At 46.9% G+C, this 8,079-nt stretch overlaps 1 protein-coding gene across 1 annotated transcript in view; it reads right to left on the reverse strand.

The window, feature by feature from the left end:
* LOC115272370 (membrane-spanning 4-domains subfamily A member 8-like) overlaps positions 1-8,079 on the reverse strand; it is a 56,073-nt gene that overhangs the window by 884 nt on the left and 47,110 nt on the right. The gene's annotated exons all lie outside the window — the stretch shown is intronic.

Here is an 8,079-nt window from a genome sequence, read left to right on the forward strand (position 1 = left end):
AAGACAGGAGATGCACGTGATAACTTTTGGATTTGGCTGAGGAGATGATGAGCCAGAATACTGGGAATGTCGGCAGGTTGCTCCTGGCTGCATAGGATCAAGTACTGCAAGAAAGGGGTCAGATGGAGAACAATGCAGTTTGCAAGGAGCAATTTCAAGGACAGAGAGGGCCTGGAACTTGATGAGGCCAAAAATCACATGGTCTCTTGTTTCCTGGGTCCCCAGTGTGTAAATGATATGCTAATAAAACTAGACCTGAGAACAAAGACCAAATCTAGGATGTGACTATACAACCATTGGTAAGGACTTTGGAAGACTCAAGCAGCACCAGTGGGCCCTTTCAGCTAAACTCAGAGGCTTCTAAGAATCTTGGGTGCATGGACCGACAAAATCAATCCCAAAACAGATCTGGGTAGATCTTAAATGTCTAGGGGAGCCTGGGTGGCTCGGTCAGTTAAGCATTTGGCTTTGACTCAGGTCATCGTCTTGCAGTTCATGAGTTCAAGCCCTGCATTGAGCTCCATGCTGGCAGCTCAGAGTCTGGACCCTGCTTTGGATTCTGTGTTTCCCTCTGTGTTTGCCCCTCCCAGCTCATGTTCTCTCTCTCTCTCTCTCTCTCTCTCTCTCTCTCTCTCTCTCTCTCTCTCTCAAAAATAAACATTAAAAAAAGAAAAAAGAAAAAGAAAAGGATTCTAAGAAGGAACAGATGGCCATGTGGGAAACACCCAGAAGACTTCGTGAGTGTGACGCCCTGTGAGCCAAAGGAAGAGAGGGCTCCAGAAAGAAGGGCATGGCCCAGGGGATGAAATGCTGCTAATAAATCAAGGAGGCTGAGGGCTGAGAACCTGCTTTGGATTTAACTGTGTGGGCTTCGCAGGGGACTTGGACAAGAGAGGTTTTTGGTGAACAGACGTAAAACCCTGACTAGAGTGAGTTCACGAGGGACATGGAGGGAGGAGTCACAGACAACAGAGTTGCAGAAATTGTTCCGAGATCTTCCCTGGAAGAGGGAGTGGAGAAACAGGGAAGCGTGTCCAGGTGGCTGTGGCATCAGGAGAGGGTTTCATCTCGCAGAGGGGAGAAATGACATGTCTGGGTGCTGTTGAGGGTAACTGAGGAGCTTGTGAAAAAGGATGATGTGGATATGAGTGAAAGGGAGAGTGGAAGCAGGTGCCAGGGTGGAAGGGGCTGGGATGAAGAGAAGGAAGGGAATGGTTGCACCAAGGGCTTTGGTCAGGGCTTGTAATTCTCTTCCAAAGGCATTCAGTCTCTTGGTGGGTATGGGAAGCAAGCTCATTAGGGGAGAAGTGGGGAGGAGGTCTTGGGGTTTGCAGAGAAGGTGAGATACAAGGTTGTTGTCTAAAGGTTGGAAAAGTACAGACTAGGGAACGAAACAGAATTACTAGACCATTTTTCAGGCACCAGTGAGGCTGCTGGTTGGGCTGAACAAGGGTTGGGATTTTGCAGAGCAAACTGGGATGGGTAGGGCAAGGGAGTTGGGAGCTACTGTAATGGTTGAGGCATGGAGGGAGTCTGAGCTGAGCCTGGGGAGAAGGGAGTGGAGATAGTGAGAGGGTGGGAGCCTAATGGGCTGTGGGCCTTGCAGGAGCAGGAACTATAGGGCTTAGAGGTGAGCTGGAAAGCTAGGAGGTGGAGGTTGGTAGTGACTGGGTTCAAGTGTGACCCTGAGAGTGAGTGACTGAAGCAAGGTGGAAGAGGCCATCATCAAGGGAAAAAAGGACTAGTTTCCTTTTTTTTTTTTTAAAGTAGGCTTCCCACCCAGTGTGGGGCCTAACATGGGGCTTGAACTCATAATCCCCAGATCAAGACCTGAGTTGAGATCAAGAGTTGGATGCTTAACAGACTGAGCCACTCAGAGACCCCATAGTTTCCTTGTACTCAGTGTAAAGGGAGTTTGCAGAGGGTGAGTCTTGCAGACATATTTCTCTTCTCCTACTCCTCCCTGTTGGGTTTGCCCTCCTTTGTGTGGTACTGATGGTTGGTGGAGGAAATCCTCTTTATTGCCATCTGGTTTATTTCCTGCCTGGATTGTGTATGTATTTTGCTAATATTCACTGAACTAGTAATGCAGTCCCATTAGAGATTGGCACTCTACTGACATTTATTTACTCTACTCTTTTTATTGCCTCCCACAAGAACATGGGTGGGTCAGAACCAATTCATTCTCACTGGGAGCGGGTAGCTGGGGACATCATGATTCTAGTACACAAAGGACAGTGACTTTGTTGTCATCACCATCATCATCACCATGCTTTTCTTCTGTCCTGGGGCCAGCACTGCGGACATGGCAGGATGAAGTGGTCAAAGAGCATCGTCTTTGTAGGCAGGGGATGTGGATTCAAATCCAGCTCCCCCAGTGGTGTGGACATGGGCAAATTACCCTTTCTGAGGTCCAGATTTTCAGATTTCTTGTCCTTAAAACATAGTGTCACTCTGTATTGTTTGTGAAATGAGATAACGCAGGTGAAAGAACATGGAGCTGAATAACTTAGTAGATAGTAAGGACTCAACATCAATTCCTTCTTTTTCAGAAGACTGAGTCTATCAACAGATATTGTTGAGCACCTACATTTCTTGCTGTGTTCAATACTAATGGGCGAGGGACACTATTTGATGGTACAAGACTTCTGGCAGCCTTTGGACTGGCCCCAAGGGGAGTCCTTTAAGGAGTTTTATTGGTGTCTTACCTGGGCAAAGTCTAAACTTGTTCCTGCCTTCATTGCCTTTTCATCTGTCCAGGCTTTCTCTATTGACCTCTGGTTGCTGATTTAACTTTATGAGAATAAAAAGTGTACTTGCCAGTAGTCTCACCTGTGTGGTAAGTGGGGAGAAGAGGAGGCCAGAGGGAATTTGGGGGACTTGGATGTACTGGAAGCTTTGGAGGGAAATAGACGGGCTGGGACTGAGTCTTATCCAGCACTCTGTTTGCTCAACTCCAAAGGGGAGAGTCATCCTTTTATCTTGTAGGTGATAACTTGGGGAGTGTCCTCCTTGATTTTAGACGTAGTTTATTCTTTGGCAGAGCTTCTCAGTAAAGTTGTCTACGGATGGTGTGGACTCCCTTTGGAGGCACCAGCATTATATACACCACCATATAAGGGGAATTTGAAGGCGCAATCATTAGAGAAGATTCTCTTAAGCAAAGGGCCTCAAACTTGACTGAGTGTTGGAATCATCTACAGGCTTGCTGAAGCAGATTTCTGGGCCCCACCCTCAGAATTCCTAATTAAGCAGGTCTGGGGTGGGGCCAACAGGCTCCCCGGTGATGCTGGTATTATACATATAGGGGCAATGACAGAGAATATTCAAGTATTGGAGAAAGATTATCTTTATGTTCTTGGTTGCCTATGGAATGCTATGCTCCTATGAGCTTTTGAGGGGAATACTACCAAAATTTGGGTTTTCTTCCGAAACTTTTCCCAGCCTTCCCCATTTCAGTAAATGGCTCTTCACCCAGTTACTTAAAGACAGAAACCTTGGCACTGCTCTCACTTTTCCACTGTGATTCCATCCACCCCACAGTCCATGAACTCTAGAGATTTCCCCTCCAAGTCATGACCCAAATCTACCTCTTTGTCTCCACTGTCACTACCTAGTCAGGCATTCAACGGTTTGTTTATGGGCACCCAGGTCCCCACGCACTTCCCAAAACTGTGGTCACATGCTTATAGGTTAGCTCTCAATTGATTTCACCAGAACAGTCTGACCATCAAGGGCAACAGAAGGTGAGAGGGTCACAGCTTATTCTTTCCCACCACGAGTGAACAGCTTGGAACATCATGATTCTGGTACACAATGGACAATAACTGTATCATCATCGCCATCATCATCCTTGTCATTATCTATCTCCAAGGTGGGCACACATTTCTGCAAAGGGTCCAGTAGTAAATATTTTAGGCTTTGCAGGTTGTATGGTCTCTGTTGTAGTACAGAAACAGCCAGTCACCAAATGGGCCTGGCTAGTGTCCCAATAAAACTTTATTTACAAAAACATTTGGTGGGCCACATCTGACCTGCCCACAGGCCTTTCTTTGCCTGCCCCTGTCCTGAACTATCACTAAATCTCCTTCCAGGCCCACCTGGCTCCTGCCTCCACCCTCCTCCCATCTTTTCCCTACAAAGCAGGCAGGGTGGTCTTTCAAGCTGAAAACAAAATTACATCACTTTCTTGCACAAAGCCATCCAATGGCTTTCAGCCTTAGAATAAAATCCAAAGCCCTCTGTGGCCCCTGCCTGCATTCCCAGCCCCTTCTTGAGACATTCTCCAACTTTTTCACTAGGTTCCAGCTGCATTGGGTTTATTTCTAGTTCCTGGATACTCCAAGCTCTTTTCCACATGAGCAGTTTCACACGGTTTCCTCTTTCTGCCTGGAATGGTCTTTACTGCCCTGTCTGTGTGGCTAGTTATTCTTAACCTTCACATCTCCTCTTTAGAGGGGCCTTCCTTTCAGAAATTCTGCCCTCTTCCCCATTTCTAGTGATGCCTGTACAAGCACTCTGTTTTCCCATCACTGTTGTCACTTAACTGATCATGTGACTTGCCTGTCTGGCACTCAGGCATGGGCTCTCCCAGAGGGCAGGCACTACCTCTGCTCCATCCAGCGCCTGGCATACAATAGGCATTTCGTATCATTGAGTGACTGAGTGAGTGGGTATGCAAGGGATTCTTTCCTGGAAGCAAGAGGATACTTTTCATTCTAAGAAGGCTTCAGTAATTGCTGCTATGTGCCATGTCCCATCCTGAGCCTGGCAAGAGAGCTGGGAGCTGTTGGAGATGCCGGGTCTGCACCCAGGAAGAGTGAATTCATACAAATGCTATAAACTGTGGGCAGTAAGAGTCCTGGGAGGGAAAATCCAAGGAATTATGGGCTGTAGCATGGCACAGGGGCCCGGGAAACAGGTGCCTTTCCTTGATGCTGCACACCTCCTGACACTGTAATGCACCTTTCAAAGACTGAGCATACTTTCCCAATGGAATGTTGCCAAGTTCTTAGAGAGGTTGAGAGGAGTTATAAATACTGCAAATGTGAATTAGCTGCTGTGACACATAGCCAAAGTCCTATTTTTTCAACTATAACACAAAAATCAGGCTTTCTCCCTCCCCCCTGTTAAGATTAAAAAAAAAAGACCCTCAAAGTTAGGCCCTGAATGTCATCACTGCCAGGTCACATTGTGCACCTCTCTCCTACTCCCACTATAGATAAGCCTGCTTTTTCTTTGGATGCTTCAGGCTCTAGGAACCTAAGGGAGCTTCCCTGGGGAAGTAGCAGTTGAATTTATCAGTGGAGAAGATGGGTGCAAGTATGTCAACTAAGAAATAGAATTATCTCTTCCATTAGAAATCCCAGTTTGGGGGATGATGAGCCCCCGCGATTCAAAGTCTGGCTGGAAAGCAATGTAAACACATTAAAGAGCTTTTGTGCAGTGATTAGCACATTTGAATCTCAATCTCACTCGAGAGTGGAATCTCAAGTTCCCAGGAGACAGGCTTGAGTACCTGGACTGAGAAAAAGGGCCAAAGGCAGTTCCGTATTGGAGAGCAATGCTGAGAGGAGAGGAGAGAGAGGAGCTCAAGCAGGAGAATGACGAGGGCATCTGGAGAAACTGGAGCAGAATTAGCCTGGTGTTTTAAGGAGAGAGTGGTTCGCTGGGTCCAATCCTACAAAGGTCAAGTAAGATAAGGACAGTAACAAAGACACTGGAGGGTATTGGTGACGTTGGGGACAGCAGAATTGTCACAGGATTGGGTGTTGGAGTAGAAAGCTCGATGGAGGGTGGTGGCAGTTGAGGAGACAAAGATGGTGTCTCTGGCTGTAATCACCCTGTTTTCCTATGGTGTGTCCTTGTTTCTGCAGAGAGCTCTGCACAGGCAATCTGGAGTCTGGGTTCCAGTCCTTTCTGTGCTCCCAGCTGCACTGGTGATGCTAGACCCCAAGGCCTCTTCCATTTTCTTTGCTCTGCTGTTCTAGGGAGGCTGGGAGTGAATGGCGTTGTGCAGACGGACGACTCGTGAAATGGTGCAGGGGAAGGATAAACATTTGTTGCCCAAAGGAAGCTGCGAGCTGTCACTTGAGGTGGAAGACTATCTGGGGTGAGGGGTCTAGCTCCCGGCACTAACAGGGCAGGAAGCGGGATGGGGAAAGGGCTCTGCTCCAACAAGTTCCATAGTGATTTCGGCAGGTGACAGGTGGCAAGTGCTACCCATCCCGAGATGAACCAGGTGCTCCAGAGGATGTGATCTCCAAGATGACCCACATTGTGGGAGCTGAGGCTTGTTAGTAGTGTCTAAGTTAACTCACAGGTCGGACAAGTCAGGAAAGAGACTCTGAGAACAGAATGGGAGATCAAGATTGAAGGTTTGAGTTCTGTGGAGGGAGAAAGTGTGGGATCAATCAGATGGGGCCATGAAAGACAGGGGTAAGGAAGAGGGCAGAAAGAAGGCCAGAGTTGCTTTGCTCATCCATACCCCTGAGACTGGTCTAACTGGGCCAGTCCCTTTTGGGGAGCCCAGTGTACTAACATCTCAGCTTACAGAACAGAGGGGTGAAGGGCTGGTCTAGAAGCAGGATATCACATGCCCCATATTACATTTTGATTGTCCATGATTTCCTGAGACCTGGTCAGTTCTAGTAAATGAAAAGCCACCGTGGCCTTGGAACCTGACTAGCTAATGGGCATCCAAAGAATCCCTGGTCAGAGAAGATGCAGAAGGAGACAGAACTCTAAACAACAAGCCATTGAGAAGAAACTTTTTAGGTAAAGTCTGAGGCTAATAGTATTTACAAGAGTAAAATCATGTTCTAACCTTTTCAAAGCCAACTGCCATCATGTATATTGAAATAAATATTTAAATTGGTGTAAATCTAGAAGTTTTAGACATAGCCATTTCTCTTTGAATTATTCTCTATCTTTTTATAAATAAAGGTGTGTTAGCCTCATAAGTTTGGAAGATACCTGAACATTGTCTTAAGACAATATTTATTCATGAGTACAGTTGCATCCGTGGTAATAGGATATGAAAGGATTGATCATTTTAGTGGATGACTCACTTTCTCCCAAGGGCTTCCCAACAGCATGGCTCCTCGTTGCTCTGAAAACCCTGCTCTCTCCTTTAATGCCCCCCTCAAATTTGCTGCCTCAACCAGCCTTGTTCTTTGCTTATCCCATCACTGCCAGATTAAACCATATCCCTTTCAGGGCATGGCTGGGCGGCTCAGTCAGTCTAGTGTCTGACTCTTGATTTTGGGTCAGGTCATGATCCCAGGCTCATGGGATCCAGCCTCACTTCAGACTCAGCGCTGAGCATGGAGCCTGCTTCAGACTCTCTCTCGGGGTGCCTGAGTGGCTCAGTCAGTCAAGTGTCTGACTCTTGGTTTCAGCTCGGGTGATGATCTCATGGTGTGTGGATTCGAGCCCCGCTATCAGTGTGGAGGCTGCTTGGGATTCTCTCTCTCTCTCTCTCTCTCTCTCTCTCTCTCTCTCTCTCTCTGCCCCTACCCCACTTAGTCTCTCTGTCTCGCTCTCTCAAAATAAGTAAAGAAAAAAAAAAGACTCTCCCTCTCCCTCTGCCCTTCCCCACCCCCCTGCTCACAAGTGCGCTCTCTATAAAATAAAATAAAATAAATCCTATTTCTCTGTTGTGTCTCTGTGTGTCCCCACATTCTTTCCTGTGTTAGGGAAAATTGCTTGCATGTTGTCCTCTCTGTTCCTTGAGGTCAGGGATTTTGTTGTGTTCACCAATGTTAACTCTCCCTGAACATACCAAGTGCTCAGGACATATTTAATCAGCAAATGAATTATTGCAAAAATGAAGTTTGGGTTGTCTAGGAATTTGCTCTTCCAGTGACAAGCTCACACAGGTAAGCACACAGAACCCAGGCGGTGATGCTCTGAGGAGGGTCTCTTTGTTAAAATCCACTTTAAATTTCTGTCTCCTTTTTAATAGAGTTACCATGTGATTTACCAGGCCGAATTGAATGAAGTCAGGATGCACACAGTTAGAGAGACATTTCCCTTACATTGTCAGGGAAGGAGGATCCTGGGTTTCAGAAGCCCAGA

Source organism: Suricata suricatta, chromosome 11, assembly GCF_006229205.1.
Source record: "Suricata suricatta isolate VVHF042 chromosome 11, meerkat_22Aug2017_6uvM2_HiC, whole genome shotgun sequence".
Classification (NCBI taxonomy): domain Eukaryota; kingdom Metazoa; phylum Chordata; class Mammalia; order Carnivora; family Herpestidae; genus Suricata; species Suricata suricatta.